Source organism: Antechinus flavipes, chromosome 1 (genome assembly GCF_016432865.1).
Source record: "Antechinus flavipes isolate AdamAnt ecotype Samford, QLD, Australia chromosome 1, AdamAnt_v2, whole genome shotgun sequence".
Taxonomy (NCBI): Eukaryota; Metazoa; Chordata; class Mammalia; order Dasyuromorphia; family Dasyuridae; genus Antechinus; species Antechinus flavipes.
In genome coordinates this window covers 564,952,368-564,977,481 of record NC_067398.1, presented here as the reverse complement: position 1 = coordinate 564,977,481, position 25,114 = coordinate 564,952,368, and the positions used below count along the sequence as shown (strand labels likewise).

General features: G+C 35.2%; 1 protein-coding gene across 1 annotated transcript in view; it reads left to right on the top strand.

Annotated features, from left to right (window-relative positions):
• The first annotated feature begins 1,212 nt into the window (after positions 1 to 1,212).
• Positions 1,213 to 25,114, top strand: part of EXOC2 (exocyst complex component 2) — a 210,444-nt gene continuing 186,542 nt past the window's right edge. The window contains exon 1 of the mRNA XM_051970780.1: positions 1,213 to 1,277. The gene's annotated coding sequence lies outside the window, so the exon portion shown is untranslated. The remainder of the gene's footprint in view (positions 1,278 to 25,114) is intronic.

The window sequence follows — 25,114 nt, the reverse complement described above, 5'->3', positions numbered from 1 at the left end:
AATTCTCTAAACTCTATCTTGCCTCAGTTTCTCTGGCATTACATAAGAAACTGCTTACAAATGAAGAAACTTTAAATCACAGATAGAATTGGGAATCCTAATCCTCTGTCTCCAAACTGGGTGTTTTTTGAATTTTGTAAGTCTTCTTCAGTTTCCTGGGATCATAAAGAGAGCTGGACAAGATCTCAGGGGCCATTTTTCAGAATGTAGAGTCCAGGAAATTGATGCCCAAGATCATGTAAGTAATAAGCATCAGAGGCAAGATTTGAATCCAAGTCCTCACACTCCAAAGTTTCCATTTTACCACATTGCTTTTCACAAATAACTCATTTGAAACTTGAAGGTATATGATTAGATAAAAACGGTCTTGTATGTGTTATAGCTCCCTCTGGCAGTCTATTGAAACCTGTAAACCCCATATTCACAATAATGTTTTTAAATAATTGAAGGGAATGATAAAAATCAGAAGTTAGTGAAAATGCTGCATTTTCCAAGCCAACCTTTAAGAGTCCCTAGACATCAAGAATCCCTGAAATAGATGACTGTTAATGTGCCTTCCAGACAGGGATCCTCTCAGCCCACTGATATATTTTCAGTGTAAACATTTACTCCTGGAAATCTACAAATCGGATCTTGCTTTGTTGACTGTTTAGATTTAAAATGTCAACAATACGGATTAAACATTTAAGTCTCGAATACAAGTCATCTTTTCTTTCTCCCCTACTCCCCTCCTCTGGGGACAGCCAATAGTTAAACATTTATCAACATTGCTCTTGCTTCCAGCTTTAAATCTTGACAATACATTCCAGGCTGTTTTCCTAGACTGTAAAATAAGAGGGTTGAAAGAAGAGTTCCTTGCAGCTCCCGACCCTGCCTCCTACGTTTGCTCTCTCTTTCTCCCGTTTCACTCCTTTTAACACCGCGATCGTGCAAACCCACTCCCACAACCGGGCAGGTTCACTATCCGGAGTTCGAAGAAACGAAGTCGAGTTATCTCAGGAGATGACTCCTAGCTCCAAGATCCTTATTAGACGGCCGAGGACCATCAGGACTGAGCGTAAATTGCCTGCGAACGACGGAGGATGCGTAGTTGGGAGTCTCCCCACCACTCCCCCCCCCTCGCATTACGGACAAGAGGGCCCGAAGACAGCCCGATCGAGTACTCGATGATCGACTACAGGGTGGATCGATGTGCTCTAGCCTCGCTTTGGGCGGAAGTGAAGAGTTTCGCGGAAGCTACTGTGTTGGCGACAGCGGCTGTGGCGGCGGCGGCCAAGGTACCCACTGGGCCGGGGCCGGGATGGGGGTCGGGACCTGGGTCGGGACCTGGGTCTGGGCCTGAGCGGCTTAGGGGACCTTATAGCGTATTTGTAAGATTGTGGGAGATCCAGGCGGGTGGCCGATCTGGCCTCAGGCCTGAAGAAGTACTGGATGTGACGAACGGAAAGAAAAAAAGGGTCCGAGGCTTGCGCACCGTTTCTCTGCTAGACTGGGAGGAGACTTTATATCCTCTCTCCGGAAGCAGGGGGAAGATTTCTGGATACTGACCCCAGAGTCCTGGGTTCAAATTTTGATTTAGCACTTTCCTATAATCTCAGACTCGTCACTTTGCCTCTACGACCCTCAGTTTCATCTTCTGTGAAAGAAGGTTGAATCCTAGAAGTCCCTTCTCAAGTTAATTTTGTGATCTGTTCTCCCATTGCGGGGCGGGGGAGAACAGGTACCCTCCAGCCATCTTCCTGCACCCTCTAGACTGGCTTTCTTTTTACCTAAGCCGCCAGGGACGGAGGCGGAGGGATGGAAGGGGGGGAGGAAGGTGTGGTGGCCCCTCAGGATCTTAGCTGGGGTTAGTTTGTGGCCACACCCCCTGCTCTTGTCAGTTCCTCTCCCTCTCTCGCTCCCTTGGGAAGTTGTCATCTCCTTTCCTTAAAAGCTGACTGATTTCTCTCACTAAGCCAAACCTCAATCTGAGAAGTGATTGATTGGCCCCTGCATAGACTCAAACCTTTTGAGAAATAACTTCGGGGGGGGGGGGGGAAGGGGGGAGAGAAAGCGAGCTTGAATCAAATTTTGTTCGCTTTGATTGGCATCTAATATAAAAAGCAAATCCCTTAGTTTCATCATCTAACTCCTCAGAGACAGAAGATTCTTAACCTGTTCTACCTCCTCTACTCTTGCAGTGTTTTCTGTGATTTACCCTTTCTTGATACTTAGAAACTTTGTTCTTTAAATGGCCAACAAGTAATTTACATATTTTTGCAGAAATAAGCCTGATATTTTGGATGTTTTACATTATGTAAAAAACCTTTTAGCATATGAGTAAATGTGCAAAGAAATTTAATCTTTTGACTTAAAATTTTTTTTCTCAGATGATGGTGAGCACTTTAACACTGTGCCTTCCACTATACGGAAAGTTCCATACTGCTCATTGTAGGCCTTAAGATCAAATTATGCAAAGAAACATAGTAATTTATCGTTAGTTTAAACGGAATAAATAGTACAAGAATTATTAATCCAAGTTTTACGGGTGAAGAAATTGAGCCTCAGAGACTTGTTCCTTAGTGATATAGCTTGTAAATGATAGATCTGATAGAAAGTTGGGTTTTGTCCTTTTTTTCCAACTGCACCAGAAATTATGGGGATTTGTGATAAGTGACCTGTGAAAAAAGAATTGAGAACTAGAAGCTTTCTAGCTCTCAGAGATAATAATAGGTGAATCCAAAACTCAGTACTTACTCTCTTTGGTCAGAAATTTCAAATGTGAATAAATAAAATTTTAATCATGTGAAGGAAAAGAAGTAGAAGAGGCTCAGCCACTCCCAAATCCAGGATTTCTGAAATAGAATTTTAATATTAAAGATTTTTTTCCTAAATGAAATTCATTCTGAAATATTCTTCTTGAAGTTGATTTTGCTTTGCAAATTGCTTTTGAATACATGAAATGGGCTTAATATGCAAGAAGCAATGGAGAATATAATTGATATTCAGGAGATTGAGCTGATTAGACATATAGTTGTCAAGTAAAAGTAATCATTGAAGTAGATTTCAATATCAGTATTAAATTGTTTTATTCAGTAGAAGTGTGCTGCCTTTGAGGGAAATGTTGTTCCTTTTACTTCAGAGTCTTGGAGAAAAAAACACAGATAACAAAATTCAACTAGAGTATCCAGAATTGATTTTCTAAATAAAAATATCATTAGTTGATATGTTAAGGTCAAGGGAGGCTTTTGAGAGGGAGTAGGACATATTGTTAGACGGAGTGAATCTTCCATTGCATTAGTTAACACTAGGGTAATAGTTGGGAATACTCAACTCCTTCACACCATATCCCTTTCTTCCATTTGTCTTTCCTTTATTCTTCTATTCCTTGCCCTTTCCCTCACCTATTCTTTGTCTCACATCTTTTCCTTCTCACTTATTATGAGTTGCTCAAAAATATTGTTTTAAGGTTTTTCTTGATTGCTTCTCATTCCCTCTAGATTACCTCCTTCTGATATATATATTTTTAATATATGTGTACATATAAGTATATTATCTCCCCCATTAAAGTGGTGCAGGTCTTTCCCTTTCTTTGAATTTCCAAAACTTAGCATAGTGCAAGGCACATAGTGTATGCCTAATAGTAGTTTTATGACTGATATTATAGACTTTAAAATTTACAAAGTACTTACTTCATTTCTACCAGGTGAAATAGCTGTTTACTGAAGGTGGTTGCAGAGTAGGAAGGGTGGTAGTGCTGATGGATATGAAATAACTCTGAAAGAAGATTTCCTATTTATATAATTAGATAATACTCCAAATTCTTCATTGGCAGTATTACCTGTAAATTAAGTTAATTTAAAAAATCAGAGAATTCCATGACCTAGACTCCATCTGTATCTTAAAGAATGAATAGTCTTTGTATAATTGGAGGGGTAGAAAATGAGGACTTTGCAGGTTCAGGAACATGCGCAAAGGCCTGGAAAGAGGAATAAACATGAACCTTAGTTGGATATACCCTTCAAGGTTCGTTAGGCGGAATAGAATTAGAATATAGCAAAAGTCAGCCACAGGAATTTGGATTTGCTTTGATAGACTTAAGAATTCTTATAGTATAGAACTACTCTGAGTGTATTAAACCTTCCAGTTACAACCATAGGCATTGTTTACTTGTCAGTATTAAAAGAGATTATTCATTCTGGATTTTTTACTGATTTCCAGGTTTCTATAGTTGAGATCATCTTTAAATATATTTTATTTTTGAGCTTAGTGATATATTATCTTCTACTGTCTGATGTTTCTTTATATTGATAAGTGGCTGAATTTCATAACATTTACAATGTATTAAATTAGATAAATTTCTAGGAATTCTGTTTTTCTTGAAAATTGCACTGGTTTTAAATATTGACATCTAATGATAGCTCTAAATGGCTGAGGTAATATTTCTCAATCCAGAACACTTTTGAGAATCAAAAAAGAAAAAAAAAAAAAGGCCTTTAAGTCTCAGAATAAATGCTATAAAATCTGCATTAAAACTCCCTTTACTAAAATGTATTCCTAAGAGAGTTACTGGTAATACTTATTACTTGTTAATTCTTACTTTATATGAAATTTTAATATATTTGATTATCTGGTTTCCAAAGTCCTGTAGATTAGAACTAACAAATTAGACGTGGATGGAAGGACAGACAAAAGTAGACATGACAGCTACATCGAGAATAAAATAAATATTATTAAAATATTATAAATATAATTTATATTTAATATATTTTACTTGAGGAGAAAGAGAAACATTGTTTTAAGCCAATTACTTAATTTTAGGCACCACTTGCTACTTAATGTCTCTCTCATGAACAAAACAGTTAAGCAAAAATAATGCATACACTCTTACTGTGAGTCTTCACCTTTTTCTTGAGAAAAGGAAAATAATTTATTATCCATTGTCCAATTAATTTGAATTTAATGTCTTTTAGTATTGTTTTCATTTACTTATTGTAATCATAATGTGTATTCTTTTGGCCCAGCACTGGTTCTTAAAAAGTTCTCGATATTCCTTCCATTCATAGTTTCTTAAAATATTATACTAACCTATTACATTCATATGATACTGTTTGTTCATCGATTTCCCCCATTTGATGGCACCTATTTTCTTTGGTTGTATTTTTTCTTTATTACTATAAAAATGATGCTATGAGTATTTTGGTATATGGGAGGCCTTTCTTTTTATCTTTGATTTCCTTGGGGTCCTAATAGAGATATTACTGGTTCAGAAAGCAATATGTCAATTGTTTTTAGAAAGATTTCTATCCCATTTAATTAAGAGAAGACATTTTCCTTTTTATGTGGATCAGCTTCCAGAAAGAATAGATAGTCTTCAACCCTTGTAGTCTGGCTTCTTGTCCTCATACTCTACTGCAAAGGCATCAAAATGTAATTTTTGTACCAAAAGTAAAGTGTAACATATAATATCAACTTTTGATTTTCTAAACCACAAATGTGATCAAATGTGTGACTGGAAGGAATCAATTTCTATTTGAATTTGACACCACTGTTCTACTAAGACTCTGTTCCTCTCCTCCTCTATAACCCCTCTTTTAAAAAAAATATATTTTTTAATAATTATAACTTTTGACAATACATATGCATGGGTAATTTTTTACAACATTATCCCTTGCACTCACTTCTGTTCCGATTTTTCCTTCCCTACCTCCACCTCCTCCCCTAAATGGCAGGCAGTCTTATACATGTTAAATATGTTATAGTATATCCTAGATAAAATATATGTGTGCAGAACCAAACAGTTCTCTTGTTGCACAGGAAGAATTGGATTCAGAAGGTAAAAATAACCTGGAAAGAAAAACAAAAATGCAAACAGTCTACACTCATTTCCCAGTGTTCCTTCTCTGGGTGTAGCTGATTCTGTCCATCATTGATCAGTTCGAACTGAATTAGATCTTCTCTTTGTTGAAGATATCCACTTCCATCAGAATAAATCCTCACACAATATTGTTGTTGAAGTCTATAATGATCTCCTGGTTCTGCTCATTTCACTCAGCATTAATTCATGTAAGTCTCTCCAAGCCTCTCTGTATTCATCCTGCTGGTCACTTATTACAGAATAATATTCCATAACATTCATGTACCACAATTTACCCAACCATTCTCCAGTTGATGGGCATCCATTCATTTTCCAGTTTCTAGCCACTGCAAACAGGGCTGCCACAAACATATTAGCACATACAGGTCCCTTTCCCTTCTTTAGTATTTCTTTGGGATATAAGCCCAGTAGTAACACAGCTAGATCAAAGGGTATGCACAGTTTGATAACTTTTGGGGCATAATTCCAGATTGCTCTCCAGAATGGTTGGATTCATTCAAAACTCCACCAACAGTGCATCAATGTCCCAGTTTTCCCTCATCTCCTTCAACATTCATCATTATTTTTTCCTGTCATCTTAGCCAATCTGACAGGTGTGTAGTGGTTATCTCAGAGTTGTCTTAATTTACATTTCTCTGATCAATAGTGATTTGGAACACTCTTTCATATGAGTGGAAATAGTTTCAATTTCTTCATCTGAAAATTGGCTGTTTATATCCTTTGACCATTTATCACTTGGAGAATAGCTTGATTTCTTATAAATTAGAGTCAGTTCTCTATGTATTTTGGAAATGAGGCCTTTATCAGAACCTTTAACTGTAAAAATGTTTTCCCAGTTTGTTGCTTCCCTTCTAATCTTGTTTGCATTAGTTTTGTTTGTGCAAAGGCTTTTTAATTTCATATAATCAAATATAATTTTCTGTTTTGTGATCAATAATGATCTCCAGTTCTTCTTTGGTCACAAATTCCTTCCTCCTCCACAAGTCTGAGAGGTAAACCATCCTATGTTTCTTTAACTTATTTATGATCTTGTTCTTTATGCCTAAATCATGGACCCACTTTGATCTTATCTTGGTATATGGTGTTAGGTGTGTATAACCCCCTCTTTTTAATCTCTTACCCCCACCCCCAGGTCATTATCAATTTACTTAGGACTAAATCCAGTGACTTTTTTTTTTTTAATTCTTATATTCTCTTTTCTCAGCAGTGTTTGATACTGTTGACCACTCTTCCCTATAATCTTCTCATGGATTTTTTTGATACTTTATTCTTATTCTCTTTGTCTTTTTGAATTCTCTTTCTCTCCTGATTGTGCTGCTGATGATTGTGATTATACTTCCAAGCCTCTGTTGTAAGCCTCACTTTCTGATCATATTTACTCTTGTGGATTCTATTATTACCTTTGTGTGTATCATTTGTTATTTTGTAACTTTTGTCTTGAATTCTCCAGAGCTCGGTAATTTTGCTTTATTCACACCCTGTGAGGTGGATAGAGATGTTGTGCCACCATCTGAACCTAAACATATCCCAAATGAGTCTTTTTCTTCTTCAAAATCTTCTCTTCTTTTTAATTTTTTGGTATTTTTTACCATTGTTCTTCTAGGCATCCAGATTTAAAACTTTAGAGAGTATCAAATGTAAGTTCTGGGCTAGCTTCCTGGAGGCCTCAGAATCAGCTGGAGTCAGGATAAGCAAAAGCCCTTGATCTTTAGGGGAAGAAGTGAAGGGTATGGAGAAAACTGCCTTAAACTTTCCACCAACCTCCCTTCTTGTTTTCCTCCTCCAAAGTGACTCTGGCTTGTCTCACTCCACCACCTAATCACTCCTGCGATTCTTCTAACTCCAAGCATTGAGCTAGCATTAACTGTGAGAAGAGAAATTCCAAACATGCTAATAGAGTTATTGCCCTTAAGTGCTGGGTTGTCTGATTCAAGTGTACCTATTCAGAGTTTGAGGCCTCTATAATCAAATTGTTTGAAATGCTGAAATGTAATGATCAGTTTCCTGAAGTATAAAAGAATCAATGGTCATCTTTCACTTGATGGTTATTGACATTCTTATCTTTTAGATTTCTACCTGAAAAATCCAGAAGAAATATCAGAGTTTCAGAACTGGATGGGACCACAGTAATCCTTTAAAACATACCAGAATAGGAATCCCCTTCATAATATCCTTAAGAAGCAATCATTTAGTTTTCATGTAAAAGTATTCATAGCTTACTATCTTCTGAGATAGCCTGTTCCACCTTTGAAAAGCAATAATTGTTAAGTTTTTACAGGTATATTTTTTCATATAGACACATGTGGTCATGAGTTTTATTGCTGGCTTTCTTCTTGCATATAATTTCATATGAATTATTAGACTTCTGTTATTTTTACTGCCATAGCAATAATGATCTTTTTTCCAAAAGCACTTTGAATTATTTTGAGAACTTTGTAACATCTTCCTGACTCAATGATTTCTGTTTCCCATGTTGGCTACCTCTTCTATATCATAAGAAAATGATTCATTTTAAACAAGGAATTCTCTGAATTCAGCCCTCAACCCAATCCTTGCAGTACCAGAAGAACCAAGCTCTCACACTTGGTTAATTTTGAACACATAATGTTTCTTAGGCTGAAAATGTCTATGGTTCAGATCTAGTTTCACAAAATAATTTAGTTATTAACTTCATTTAATTCATGTTTTTAATTCTGTACTTCTTATTTACTTAAAATGAGGTACCTATGTGTCTTACTATTTTTTACTTTACCTTTAACCCTGCCTTCTCGTCACTCATCAATTGAGCAGGTTCCACAAATTTTACTTGCCAACTTCAATTTCTCTTTCTAGTTCATCTTTCACAATACTACTTAAGTCTTCTTTGATGCACAGGTCTGATCCAATCACTGATCGATCATTCTTCTCCAAACCATCCTTACATATGTAATCTGTCTTCTAGTCAGACTAGACTAATTATTGTTCCTCAGATTTTGCTATTTATTTACTTAAAATTTTTGTCTAATCCTCTCTACATTTCTGCGTGCTACAGCCCACCAAGAGTATTTAATGATTGCTTCTATGGAATCCATAAAAAGAAGTTGTTTCTCCTACCTACCTTTAACTTCAGAGGAGCATCCAGCATGGTGTGCCATTGGAAGGTGCTGTGCTCTATGAGCAAAGAAGAATTGAATTAGCCCAAAGGAAATGTGAGATGCACAAAATTAGAGAAGTTTTTACATTTGTTCATAGGGACTTTTTGTGCTTGACCTGTGGCAGAGCACTCTGAGCTCATATTGGTCTGATGAGCCACAGTTGGATACACTGTAACTCAATTCTAACATAGTGATGTCATTTTGGTACTCTTTGAGAATGAAGGAAGACAACCAACCAGCTACTTTTAACTCCACCTCCACTTCCCCCAAGCCAGTGCCCAAGCATTGTTGGGATCCAACAAACATTTATTAAGCACCTTTTTGTGTAAGGTACTTCACTGGATGCTGGAAATTCAAAGCCAGAATGAGCTTTGGACATCTATCTTCTACCTTCAACCAGATAATAATGCCCTTCCTATCTTTTGCTCCAGTTACAAAAATTCCTAATTATAGCTCTCTTGTTTCTCCTTCCATATTATTGTGCTTCTGGGTCCTATCCTTGTGAATTCTCTGTTCTTTTATTCATGAGAGAACCATGAAGTGGTCAGTTTTGAAAATTTAATAATTAGAAACATAAAAGGGGGAAGGAGAGCACAATAGAAAGAGAAGAAGAGCAGAAGAGGAAGGAAAGCTGGGTAAATAACTGAGGTGGGCAAAATAAGAAAGGACAGAAGAAGATAGAAGAAGACGGCCTGAAATAAAGTAAACCAAAATCTCTGGTCCACATAGATCACAGAGGTCAGAATCTCTTGTTATCTCCCTGCTCCATCTCTCTTATTCCTCGAATTAATCTTGTTCTTTTTCCTTTCTCTCTTTTACTTAACATTTATTAGAAAACTGTGATTTTGAGGAAGTCATTTAACATTTCTTGGCCTCAGTTTCCTCACTTATAAAAGAGTTTCCTTAAAATGATCTCTCCCATCTAGTTTCTTTCTTTCTTTGTTTTTTGTTTTTGTTTTTGTTTTTTTTTTTGCTGAGGCAGTTGGGTTTAAGTGACTTGCCCAGGTCACACACAGCTGGGAATTATTCAGTGTCTGAAGACAGATTTGAACTCTGGTCCTCCTGATTTCAGGGCTGGTGCTCTGTCCACTGCTCCATCTAGCTGACCCTTCCCATCTAGGTTCTGCTGAATTATTTGATTTTAATACTTAAGTGTGGAAGGTCAAAAATCCTTACCAAATTCTTCAGTTACAAATGTGCCCCAGTGCTTGACTGCCTTGGCCCTATTTATTCTAGGCTTGTGATGCCCTGAGTCCTTTTTTCTACTCTATCCTATGTTAGCAAAACCAATTTCCAAAAAATTATTTATATCTAAGAAAAGATGTCCTATTGATATGAATATTCTCCACTCTCTCTCTTACAGTATTGATGGTATAAACTAGGATAGGGTAACTCTTTGGCACCCTGACTGTTTGAAAATGACTTTTATGAGAAATGATTCTTCTCACAAAGCTGACTTATCCATGGGAGTTCAGTTTGATTATAAGTGGTCCCAAGAATGTAACACTGTTTTAGGAAGTACCTCAGGATTCTTTTTATAGTCCATGGTGTTTCTGGAGAAATTGACCCTGCCCCTGAATAGCCTAGGTTTATTCTCTTTGTCTTTGGTTATTGATGAGGTAGACCTTTAGTCTGCTTCAATCTAATTTTACTCCCAGAAACTTCATGTGGTGCTTTAGTCCAGGCCTTTTTGAACTTTGCCCACTTGAGACAATTTTTTGCCCAAGAAATTTTTACACAATCCCAGGTATATAAGTTCTTAAAATAGGCATACAAATCAAACATTTACTGATAATAAATCATAATTTCATGACTCCAAAACTGGGATTATTCCAAATTGCATCCTTCACTCTTTGCAGTTTTTCTTGTTATTTTTGAGTAGGATAAGAAGAGGATTTGTTGACTGCTACACCAAAAAACACTTTGGTGGCATGGGAATATAAGCAACCCATGGAAGATTCTACTTTAGACCGGTTGGGAGTGGTATGGGTGTTTTTCTGTTGTTACTTAGTTGTGTTCAACTCTTCATGATCCCATTTGGGTTTTGTTTTTGGTGGTGGTGTTTTTTTCTTTTTATTTTTTTGCAAACATACTGAAATGGTTTGCCACAATTTATAGATGAGGAACTGAGGTAGACAGGGTTAAGTAACTTGATCAAGTCACACAGCTAGTAACTAAGTATCTGAGGCCAGATTTGAATTCAGGAAAATGAGTTTTAAGGACTTCAGACCCAGAACTATATCCACCCAAGTGGTGTAAAAAGAACTTTGATTTCAAGAGCATGGACTTTGGTTCTTATAAGTTGAGTTTTTGGGGACTCAAGGACAATATGTAATGCCCTTATTCACTTTCATCAGTTCTCTTCCAAGCTTTTTCACATAATAAATCTCACTGGTGTCATCCTTGGCCTTTATCTAGAATCCTTTGGTGCAGTAGTTATTGGATAGGATAAAACTAGCTCAGGGAATGTTGTATGGTGGTAATAAATATGTCTTGTGACAAATTCTATTTTCAAGCTCTATTTTTATGATAATTAACTTTTTTATATTTTAAAAAAATGAATATTTTAAATTAATACTTTAAAAGTGAATACTTATACAAGTTATTTGTAGATGAAGTCTGGATGAAATAATTACCTTTTTTTTTTGCCCTACCAGTAGGTATTTTGGAATTAAAAAAAAAAAATCCACATTTAAATTTTTGGTTTAAATATTAAACTGCATTTTAAAAGTGATTATAGTTTGCTTTGTTCCTTAAAAAGATGCATAATTTACAAGAAAAGTTGCCTAATAGTGATAATTCTTCATTTTACTACATTATACATGCTTAAAATATAACCATTAATTATTTCTTTTAATAAAATTGTTTTATAATGGTAAAACTTTCTTTTGACATATGATAGATAGAAGGTTAATTGATGTTAAATAGATGCTTTGCTAATCCTTCACCAGCTACTAAATTGGTATAAGGAGAGTACAACTCATTACTACCAAAGGCCATGACCGGTATGTTTTCTCAGTGAGTTTTATGGATTTTCCCTCCTTTCCTTTTCTCTTAAGTCACACAGTATCCTAGGCAGCTGTAGATAGGATACTCTCCTCTCCTCACATACTCTCACACCCCCTACCCTTTTTGTGCCTCCTCAGAGTGACAGCTTCTAGATGTTGCGTGCGAGAGAGTTCAGATGGTCCTGTGTGGTCTGAGTGTGTGGTCTCTGAGTTAGCCGAGAGGCTGCTAACAGGGTGGATGAGAGAGCAACACTGTTTACTTTAATTTATTTCGGATGCCGGAACTATGCCCAGAGTTTCTCCTGAGCCCGATTCCATAGTTAGCAGCTTCAATCCCTTACAGCTGCAGTGTAGTCTGAAATATCTACTCTGCTTCTGTACCAATGCTTTTCTCAGCATCTGCTTCAGGTCCAGCCTGGCAATCCTTTGTGATTTAGAAATGTTAATTGTATTGTTGAGTGCTACATTTTTTGCTTTTATCCTGTTAAGATATATATTCTTGATGAAATATCTTTTGAAGTAAAGGTTAAGAAAATAATAAAACAAGAATATTGACTGGCCTCCATTCCTTATTGATCAGACAAAATAAGTAAAAATTTGGATGAAATAAATACATTCAGTCAGTCAGAAGGCATATATATTAAATATATATTCCTAGCTGCTGTGCTAAGCACAAGAGATATAAAAAAAAAAAAAACCCAAAACATCTCCTGCCCTAAGAAACTAATCTAGGTGTTATGTAGGATATATTTTTGAAATTTTAATAAAGTTAACTATTTTAAAGTTTAGACAATTGTTTTCTTGACCTCTCTTCTCTCAGAGAATTGCAATGATTTTGGTGTACTCATTTATGATAAAGGTGATTTTATTTGTCATTGTTGATATTGGATTGATTTAACATGCCAATGTGATAAGCCAAGACAAATGAAATTTTGTTTTCATGTAACAATATGGATACTCAGATATTATTTTTTTCCAATTCTTTATTATAAAAAGCTTACTAATGTTTTCTTGATTTTTCTTCCTGTAAGATGCAACATTTCTGTTGAAATTGATCCAAATTTTTATCATTTAAATAAACATATATGTATTCTTAATGTTATTTGAAATTTCAGTATTATTTTGCTTAATTCACTTCTCTTCTGGCAGGCAGACAAGAATGGAATTCATGTATTATTTGGAAATTTAGGATACTAAGATTCTCCAGAGGATTTAATAATAATAGGGTGTTTTTCTTATTCTGTTCCTTGGGTACTTTAAAATTTTGATTTGAATATATTAAATTCTCTCCAAATAATTTTGATAGTGGTTTTCATTTGATTTTAAATCTAAAAATTTTAGGAATCAATTAATGTCAAGTATTAGTATCTAATTCCAAAAAAGCTTTAAGATTGAGATTCAGTGATTGACTATGTTGCAGTAATGTCTAAAAAGATTTTTGAAATTCATTTTTTGACTATGGGTTATTTTTATCTTTGTTTAAAGTCAGAAAATAGTGAATCTTGAGTGTGATGCAGTGAGGGATAGAATAGTTCCTTGTTCAATTTCAAAACAATTTATTTTCATTTTTGTATTATTGTTCCACATTTTCTTGTATCTGACTTTAGTCTTTAACTCTTTCCCGTGAAGGTTAATTCACATTTTTATGTTTTAAGATTTGTTTTGTGTTTATTTGTTTCATATGCTATTGATGTGAAACCTTTCCATCTCATAAGAACAACTTATTATGATCTCATTTTCCTGAAACATTGATAGCTGACACTAGTCTCATTCTGATACTTCTTTCTTTGGGGTGAAAACCAACAAAATCACAACAAAAGCAGTAGATCCAAATCTGATGCTCCTCATTTAAGTACCTGGATGTCAGCCAAACTTTAGGTTGTTTTGTTGTATTAGTCTTTTTCCTGTGACTTTTCTTTTCAAATTTGATATAAGCTTCCTCTTGTGTCTCATTGTAGTATGGAAGTGGCCATAGATTTTTAAAGACCCATGCCAGGAGAGCATTCACTATGGTATATTCTGTTAAACTCAAATGATTCAGTCATGTGTTTGTAACCTTGCTAAGTAAAGAGAGGTTTCTTATCAAAAAGTAGATGAGGAATTCTTTGGCCATAGCAACTGAATCTATCACAAATTTACAAGAGCACAGAATAATAACCAACATAGGGTGCTTTAAGATTTGCAAAGTACTTTTCATATATTTTCTCATTTGCTCTTCACAATAATCCATGAGAAAGTATTATAATAGAAAAATTTTTTTGCCTTTTTACAGTTGAAACTAAAGTTCAGGTTAAGGGATGTTCATGATCACATTGCTAGTATTAGAGGTGATATTTGAGAAAATAATGATATTCAGATAAATACTGAAATACTGGTTAATTTGAAAGGAAACTATGTGTAATACAAACATTAACACCATTTTCAGAGAATAATAGTTTTTAGATTTGTAAGGAGCCATAGACATCATCCTGTCTAGTTCACACCCTGTCTTTCTCTCTCCCCTTGCCCCCCCATTCCAACAAATCAAGAAACATGTTTAGAGATGTCAAGTGATCATTTGCTTCTGGAGATGGCAAAAGGCAGACCACAGATTTGAACCCTTGTTTTCTGACTTCATCTCCAATTCTCTTTCCACTTTGCTGTACATGAGCTTGTAATAATAATGGGGAGTTAAAAATAAGAGCTCAGTTTTATAATGCTCCCTGGTTTGCAGCAGTATTGTCAAAACTCAAATAGTAATAGACTACCTATGGACCAAGAAAACTACAATTTTATATTATCTCTGTTGTATTGTGCATTTATTTTGTTAAATATTTTAATTTGGTATTCACTTTTAGAAGGCAATGTTTGACCCTTCAAATTTACAGGATACTCTATGTCATTCGTTGATCCTTATCATATTCCTGAAAGGCAAAGTAATAAAAATATTATTAACCCTATTTTAATATGAAGAAACTGACACTAATTGATGTTTCCTAATTTATCCTAGACTCCTTACTTCTAGTAAGATTTAGGGAATAGAAATGCAAAAGATAACTATAAGGTAGAATATGAGAGATATTTCCAAAGTTCTAATGCATTATTTAAACTATTTAAAATTCTTTTTAAAACTTTATGCTTATTTAAGCTTTAATAGTTTAAAATACACAAAGACTTTTGGGCTATACCATACAAAGAAAAGAGTAAACTTCTATTTGTGAAAAGAAAGTTAGGCTCAAAGAAGTTTAGAGGCTTACTAATAAGTTTCAGAGTTGGATTTGAACTTAGATTTTTATTCTAAGGCCAGCATTCTGCTTTTTTTTTTTTTTTTTTTTTTACTACTTTGAACTAGTAGTTAGTTAGATATTTTATTATTACCAGCTTTTGGTGATTAGTTATGAAATATGTTTGGAGTTATTGTTTAAATATGACAGCTCTTAAGATTTGTCTAAGTTGGAAAATTTTAAAAATTGATAAATATTTGCTAAATCAAATATAATCTCCATTAAGAAGGGCTTTTATTAGCCTCATTCCTACAGGAATATGGATTGAACAGGGAAATAAGAGTGTTTTGTAGGGTATTTGGTTTACTAAGAGATTTATATAAAGGAGCTGCATACTTCTGATAGTCCTCGGTTTTTTGGAGAGGTCCATCATAATGTTTTGAAATGCAGAAATGGCATTTTGGTTAGCATGTCTTTTGAGAATCATCCAAAGCATTTCTAATGAATATAAGAAAAAAAATTACAGTGCATTTCAGACACTAGCTTACTTATAGATAGCTGTGTACAACGATCTGGCTATTACATCTAGGACTTAAAATTTTTGTTTTTATGCATCAGATTTTAGAATTTGTTTTGTTTTGAAGAAAAAGAAAATTACGTATGAATTTTGTGAGGTTTCCTAAGAATGATCCTTCTAGTTGCTTTCAGAAAGAAGGGGTGTACAATGTTAAGAAATTAAGAATCTAGGAGATTAGAACTATATGGTAATGGTAACATAATTTCATGCCTTTCATCTCTTTATCATTGAAAGTACAAGCCATTTTTGTACTTTGACCTTTTGCCATCCAGGTGGTAACCCTTACACAGGAGGTTGGTTCAGGCCAAGAGCTAATTGAGTATTAATCCTTGTTGGGAACAAAAAAACCCACCATTATAGTTAGTACCATTTGGGGGAATATCAGTAGATTTGGCAAAAATTGATTGAATAAATTATGGAAATTAAAAGTACTACCCACCTTTTAAAGTAGTTAGGAGAAGACTTTTATTTTGCTAAAATTGGCAAGAGGAGGGTCACAGAACTAAGAATGTCCAGATAAAATATTGTCATGTGGCAAAACCACAAGTGTGTACTGTCATGGTCAGAGATATAAATGAAGTGTATGATAACTAGAGGCATCTGGCATCATTTTTTGGAACACAGTAATCTTCTATTATATCTATATGCCATTTCTTTGCCACCACCAAAAAAAAAAAAGATACTATAAACACATTTGTATGTATGTATCCTTTTCTTTTTTGATCTTCTTGAAGTATAGATGTAGTAGTGGTATTGCTGGATCAAAGGATATGCACAATTTTATATATGCCAAATTGTTCTCCAGAATGATTGTACTAGTTCACAACTCTACCAACAGTGTCTTGGTATACCTATTTTCCCAAATCCCCACCAATGTTTGTCATTCTTCTTTTCTCTTAGTTAGTCTGATGGATATGAGAGGGTACCTTAGAATTATTTTAATTTGCATTTCTTTCATCAATAGTGATTTACAGCATTTTAAAAAATATAAGTATTGTTAGCATTGATTTCTTCTCTCTGTTCATATCCTTTGACCATTTATCAGTTGAGCAATAGCTCTTCTTTTTTAAAATTTGGATCAGTTCTCTTAGTATTTGGACTATGAGACTTTTATCAGAGAAATTCACTGTAAATCTTACTTTCCTCCCCACCCCCATCACCCCGACCAATTACAATCTTTGTGACCTGGGCAAATCTCATCATCCTAAGTGTGCAGGCCTCTTCCTTCCCACCTCTCTGCCAGTTTTCTGTTTTTCTTTTAATACTAGCTGCATTGGTTTTATTTGTGGGGGGAAAAAAAAAAAAGGAAAAAAAAAAAACCTTTTTAATTTTATATAATCAAAATTACTCCTTTTTCTTTTTGTGAACCCTGTGTCTCTTATTCGGTTATGAACTCTTCCTTTATATATGGATCTTTCTTTCATACATCTGTAATGTGCTTATGTTAGCATTCCATATATCTTAAGTCATGTACCCATTGCGATATTGGTATATGATGTGAGGTCTTGTTCTGTGCTTACTTTCTGCCAGACTTCTAACTTTCCTAGCAGTTTTTGTCAAATAGTGAATATTTGCTTTAGGAACTGGACTCTTTAGATTTGTCAAATACTAGGTTACTGTGTTCAATTGCTTCTGTATATTGTGTATCTAATCAATTCCATTGATTAATCACTGTTTCTTATACTCATTTCTTATTCTATACCAAATGTTTTGATGATTATCTTTACAATGTAATTAGATATCTGGTACTGCTAGACCCTCTTCCTTTACTTTTTTTTTTGGCTGCGGCAGTTGGGGTTAATTGACTTGCCCAAGGTCACACAACTAGGAAGTGTTAAGTCTGAGACCAGATTTGAACTCAGATTCTCCTGACTTCTGGGCTGATGCTCTATCCACTGTACCACCTAGCTGCCCCCTACTTTTTTTTTTTCATTGATTGCCTTGACTTTTGTTTCTCCAGATGAATTTTGTTATTTTTTCTAGCACCATAAAGTAATTCATTGATAGTTTGATTGGTATGGCACAGAATAATTAATTTAGATTGTATTGTCATTTTTATTACATTTATTTGACCTACCCTTGAGGAATTATTATTTTTCTAGTTATTTAGATGTGTCTTTATTTATTTGGAGTCTTTTGTAATTGTGTTCATATGGTTCCTATGTGTCTCTTACCAAGCAGACTTCCAAGTATTTTATGTTTTCTACACTCTACTTCTTATTTCTTCCTGCTGAGTTTTATAGCTAATACATGAAAGTGCTGGTGATGTGTGTGGGTTTATTTTATAAGCTTCAGCTTTGTGAAAGTTGTTGGTTAGAATAAATTTTTAGTTGATTCAATACCGTGTTTCCCCGATAATAAGACCTATCCCAAAAATAAGCCTTTCCCTTACTGTGTAAGATTCCTCTAAAATAAGCCCTCCCCCGAAAATAAGCCCTATTGAGATTGCTATTGTGGTGAAGGTGATCCCCTGCTCTACGCGCTACATTACGGTACCCTCTGTATGCACTGTTTCCCCTCCACCCCCCACCCCTCCCCCTGTGAAATGCACACCGCGCTCTGAGCTGCATCCAATCAGAGCTGCAGCAGTGAGCGCGTCATCCTGTTCTTCCTTTTTTTTTTTTTTTTTTTTTTTTTTTTAAATAACTTTTTATTGATAGAACCCATACCAGGGTAATTTTTTACAACATTATCCCTTGCATTCACTTCTGTTCCGATTTTTCCCTTCCCTCCCTCCACCCCCTCCCCCAGATGGCAAGCAGTCCTTTACATGTTGAATAGGTTACAGTCTATCCTAGATACAATATATGTGAGCAGAACCAAACAGTTTTCTTGTTGCACAGGGAGAATTGGATTCAGAAGGTATAAATAACCTGGGAAGAAAAACAAAATGCAAGCAGTTTATATTCATTTCCCAGTGTTCTTTCTTTGGGTGTAGCTGCTTCTTTCCATCTTTGATCTATTGAAACTGAATTAGCTCTCTTTATCGAAGAGATCCACTTCCATCAGAATACATCCTCAAACAGTATCATTATTGAGGTACATAATGATCTCCTGATTCTGCTCATTTCCCTTAGCATCAGTTCATGTAAGTCTCGTCAGTCCTCTCTATATTCATCCTGCTGGTCATTCCTTACAGAACAATAATATTCCATAACGTTCATATACCACAATTTACTCAACCATTTTCCAATTGATGGGCATCCATTCATTTTCCAGCTTCTAGCCACTACAAACAAGGCTGCCACAAACATTTTGGCACATACAGGTCCCTTTCCCTTCTTTAGTGTCTCTTTGGGTTATAAGCCCAGTAGAAACACTGCTGGATCAAAGCATCCTGTTCTTCCCCAGTGATTTGCTTGCTGGCACCATTGAGAGCAGTGCCACGGAGGAGAGCTGAGGCAGGACAACATAAAAACCCGGTATGTAAGTGGAAGTGAGGGGGCAGGATGGAGGATAAAAGGGGCATGATGGAGGATAAAAGAAGAACTCAGCCAGCACTCACCGCGCTAAAGAAATGAAGAACTTCCTTGCAGAGAGAAGAATAGATCAAGTAATGATTCCTGCAGGAATGACTGCCTATCTCCAGATCCTTGATATTGCAATAAACAAGCCATTCAAGGACCATTTGTGCATGGAAGTCAATGACTACATTGAAAATAGAATGGAAAGAAATCAGTGTGGAAACTTTGTGAAGCCCTGTCTGCAAGAAGTCGTGATTTGGGTGAAGAAGTCATGGGATAAAACTACTGACAGCTGTGTCGCCAAGGCACTACGATAAGGTTACCTGGACAAGACATGTTCATTTAAAGAGAGCTATATTGCTGGACATGACAGATTGGGTCCACTTCTTCTGAAGGAAATAGAGGCGCAAGACATCCAGGATGGAATTCAGGATATGGACACTTATGATGATGTTGTTGAAGAAGATGACAAGATCATTATTGAATAAAGGTACTTTTTTTTGTTCACATTTACCTGTTTATTAAAATTTCTGTCAATGTTCATTAAAATAAGCCCTCCCCTGAAAATAAGCCCTCTGTGGTTTTTTTCTGTCCAAAAAAAATAATAAGACAGTGTCTTATTATTGGGGTGACACGGTAGGAATCTTGCTGTTGCCATGTATCTCCTGGTTCTGCTCATTTCATTTAACATTAGTTCATGTAAATCTCTCAGGCCTCTCTGAAATCATCTTGCTGCTCAATTCATAACATTCATATACCATAACTTGTTCAGCCATTCTTCAACTGATGGGCATCCATTTAGTTTCCAGTTTCTTGCCAACACTTGCCACAAACATTCTTGCACATGTGGGTCCCTATGCTTCTTTTATGATCTCTCTAGGATACAAGCCCAGTAGTGACATTGTTGAATCAAAGGGGGTATGCGCAGTTTGATAACCCTTTGGGCACAGTTCCAATTTGCTCTCCAGAATGTTTGAATTAGTTCACAGCTCCATTAATTAGTGTCCCAGTTTTCCCACATCCCCTCTGATAGTCATTATTATCTTTTCCTGTCAGCCAGTCTGAAAGGTATATTGTGACCTCAGAGTTGTCTTAATTTACATTTCTCTGATCAATAATGATTTAGAGAACCTTTTCATATTTCTAGAAATGGTTTTAATTTCTTCATCTGAAAATTGTCTCTTCATATCCTTTGACCATTTATCAATTGGAGAATGGTTAGAATCCTTATAAATTTGAGTCAGTTCTCTATATGTTTTAGAAATGAGGCTTTTATCAAACTCTCGAATATAAAAATGTTTTCCCAATTTATTGCTTCCCTTCTAATTTTGTCTGCATTGATTTTGTTTTGTACAAAAAGCTTTTTAACTTAATGTAATCAAAATTATCCCTTTTTTATCTAGTAATGTGCTCAAGTTCTTCTTTGGCCACAAAATCCTTCTTTTTCCACAGTTCTGAGAGGTAAACTATCCTTTGTTCTTTAATTTGTTTATAATATCATTATTTATATCTAGATCATGAACCCATTTTGACCTTATCATGGTATACGGTGTTGGATGTAGTTCAGTCCTAGTTTCTGCTATACTAGTCTCCAATTTTCCCAGCAGTTTTTGTCACATAATGAGTTCTTATCCCAAAAGTTGGGATCTTTGGGTTTGTCAAACATTAGATTACTATAGATATTGATTATTGTGTCCTGTGAATCTAACCTGTTCCATTGATCAACTAGTCTGTTTCTTAGCCAGTACTAAATAGTTTTGATGACCATTGTTGCATAAATGTTTTTAAAATATACCAATTTAAAACTACTCTGAAGACAAAATAATTTTAAAATTCTTTGCATTTATTAGCATTTTGTAAACATTAAATTATGTCAGCTATACATTGATATAGTTTTTCAATTATCAACAGCTATTTACAGAATTCTCAAATTTCCAAATTTCCTAAATTTTCTCTATATTCAGGCACAGAAATAATGTCTTTTTATTGTTTTAATACAGAAGTTTAAGACATCATTTTATTAGTTTTTTTAAGCTTTTAATTTTCAAAACATATGCACAGATAATTTTTCAATAATGACTCTTGCATAGCCTTGTGTTTCAGATTTTCTTCTTTTTCCTCTCACCCCCTCTTCTAGATGGCAAGAAATCCAACATATGTTATATATGTTAAATCCAATATGTGTAAACATTTATGCAGTTCTCTTGCTGTATAAGAAAAATCAGATCAAAATAGAAAGTAAATGAGTAAGAAAATAAAATGCAAGCAAAAAGAAGAAAAAGAGTGAGAATATTATGTTGTGATTCACACTCAGTTCTCACAGTCCTCTCTGAGTGTAGATGTCTTTCTTCATCACAAGATCCTTGGAATTGGTATTAGTCATCTCATTGTTGGAAAGTCACATTCATCAGAATTGATCATCATATAATATCGGTGTTGCTGTGTATAATGATCTCCTGGTTCTACTCATTTCACTTAGCATCAGTTCATGTCTCTCCAGGCCTTTCTGAAATCATCCTGCTGATCCTTTTTTATTATATATTCTATAACATTCATATACTATAACTTATTCAGCCATTAACTGATGCGCATCTATTCAGTTTCCAGTTTCTAGCCGCTACGAAAAAAACTACTACAAACATTTTTGCACTTGTGGGTCCCTTTCCTTCCTTTAAGATCTCTTTGGGAAATAAACCCAATAGAAACATTACTGATCAAAGGGTATGCAGTTTGATAACTTTTTGAGCATAGTTCCAAATTGCTCTTCAGAATGGCTGGATCTGTTCATAGTTCCACCAACAATGTATCTGTGTTCCAGTTTTCCCACATCCCCTTCAACATTCATCAAATAATGTCTTTTCAAAGATATATAATAATGTCTCTTCCAATTTTTCTTTAGTGTGCAAATAAGAGAGAAAAAGGAGAGAGTGCCAGAGGAAATGAAGTTTCATGGTTTTACCGGAAAAATGAATAAGTAGTAGTTTGCACTATGATGTTATGATAATTGACTGTTTTTATGATTATAATGCATCATCAGAAAGTACTTTTCCAAGTGTACCCTGATAGATTCTTTCTTATATTTTGTTATATTTCATGAAGCCAAATAAGCCATTGTGGAATTCCTCAACACTGTCATATGGTGTTATGCTTTTGTTTGAAATCTTTGTTCTTGAATTGCATTAAATTCACGTTGTACATTTTCCAAACATACCTATTTTAAAATAGCATTACTTGGAATATTATTTGATTTCTAAAATTATAAGGATAATTTAGTAGTCTGTGTAAGTCATTCAGTTGCTCTCAGAAGTCAGTTGTTGTTAGTGAAAAATGAATAACAGACCACCTAAAATTTAAAATACAAATACAATGCCTTAAAGCTTTTAGATCCTTTTCTAGTGAGGTATTAAAAATATTTTGTAATAAGTATAGAAATCTGTTAAAAGAATACAAGCATGTTGGGAGGCTCGTAATTTTTATTATTTTCATTCATCTTATCGTGGAAATAGTTATGGAGTGCCAATTCCCCAAATCCTACAACACTTATTACTTTTTGAGTTAAAGTTGAATTAAAAAATATGAGTCACCCTTTGACTCCATGTAAGAATCTCATAGAATCATAAACTAGAAAAGACCATGTGAGTTCAATCCCTTCATTTTATATTTTAAAAAATTCTGGCCATGAAGGTTTACAATTTACATAAGCACCCATATGTATTTGAGATCATGGGCAAATCATTTCAATTCATAGGATCCTAGATTTTGAGATGGAAGGGACTTTAGATGTCTCATCTAAGTTCAGCATCCTCTTTTGAAAGATGAGAAAACTGAAACAAGATACTAAAGGAACTAGTTATGGCCACACGGATAACAAATGGCAAACTGATCAAACTCAGATATTCTGGCAATAAACCGATCAGTCTTTCAATTCAAATCAATAGACTTTTATTAAAAGTTTACAATGTGCTAGGTATTACACTAGAAGTTGTGAAGTCTAGGATAAAAATCATAAAACAGTAATTAAGCACATGCTGTGTCTCAGAACTATATTAGGATACAAAGATAAAAATGAGAAGCTTACCCTTTCTCAACTGAACCAATATGCACATTCATAAATAAATAGAAAACATATACAGGGTAAATTAAAAATAATTTTAGTATAGGGGGCTACTGGGACAAAGATTATTCTTATATAGGATGTGGCACTTGATCTGGGCTTTGAAGAGAGCCATAAACATTACATCAGGGGAGGTGGATAAGGCAAGGGAAACAAGTAAAGTCATGGAGATGGGAGATGGAATGTTGCATATGAGAAAATTTCATATGCTGGCTTGGATGAAATGTAAAGTACAAGAAGAGGAATAATATATTATAATCCTGGACAGCTAGGCTGGAGCCACATTATGAAAGAATTTAAATGCTAAACAGGAAAGTTTATATTTTATCTTAGATGCAGTAGGAGATCCATAGAACTTTTAAATTAGGGAATGACATGGTTAGACCAGTGCTTTAGTAATTTAACTTTTGCAGATGTGTGGAGAGCTGGTTGGAGAGTAGAGAAACTTGGGGCAGGTAGAATAATTAGTGACTATAGTTCTGTCTGGGGGAAATGAGGAACTGGACAGACATGTGAATGGAAAGAAGGGGATTCTTTAGAAGTTACATGCTTTTTTGATAGTATTACTAACTTTAGATTGAATGAATGAGGGAAAGCCTGTGTTATAACTGCTTACTCTGTGTTAAGAACTGAGGATAGAAATACAAAGATTAAGATAGTCCCCTGTCTCAGTGAGCTGAAGATAGAGCATTAGAAAATAATTTGCTAGGATAACAGCCCTGTTGGAGCACTTTGGAAGGAAAATAGAAGAATGAGTAGGGCCATTGGGAAGTAGATTGACATTACCCATCCAAGAGTAATAGCAGAATTGAATTGATTCAGCTCATGTTTCCAGAAGCATATGTGAATATTACTAAAGGAAAGGGAAGGTTATGAAAGAAATGTCCAGAGAGGCAATAAGTGAAGCATATGGGAGATTGGAGTTTTCCCAAAATAGTGATTCTAGAGAGGCATTCGCCATTCAGGACAGCAGAGCCAGAGGCTAGAACTTCGTTCATGTTGGCAGAGAGATTGTGGAAGAGATGTAACAGATAATGGGGAGTAAAACATGGCGGCTGAATTTTCCTAAAATCTAAAATAGTAATCATGCAGAGGCAGTTGGTCATCAATCAGGAGAGCAGGGTCCCAGAGCAACAAAATAGTTGGCTGTAATGTAAGAAGTGAAGGGAGGCATGGTGATTTAGGCTTTTTTGAAATAATAGATTAAATCAGTGATATGTCTATATTTCACCTTCTTCTTGTTTGTCATTTGTCTGGACTAGCTTTTGATAGGATCTCAGGTCCAGCCCGAGTCCTTGGTCTTAGGAGTGAAGAGGTAGATTCACATGTATGGTCAAACATGGAGTCCATTTATTCCAAATTCTCACAGCCTTATATACCCTAATGCCCTTATATGACCAAAGCAACATTGTACATGCGCTAACTATATACTAACGTATACTAATACTAGACTATACTAATACATGCTGGACCACATAAACAACTTGCTATTATATGTAGATGACTCTTTGTCACTTGGTACCACTCTGCTTCAACTACAGCACAAGTTGTCACTGCCTCCTGACTCCATGCAGAGCCGAATCAGACATTGTCAGCAGGTTCCCTTTTGGCTGAAGGGTCTTATACCTCACCCAGAGCTCCCCCACTATCTGTGACCATTCTTGAAGAGGACCATGACATTAGGGAGGTGATGTCATGACATGCAAGTAAATGAGATTTAAGTGAGGGAGAGCTGTGCAAGGTCAGCTGCCTTAACT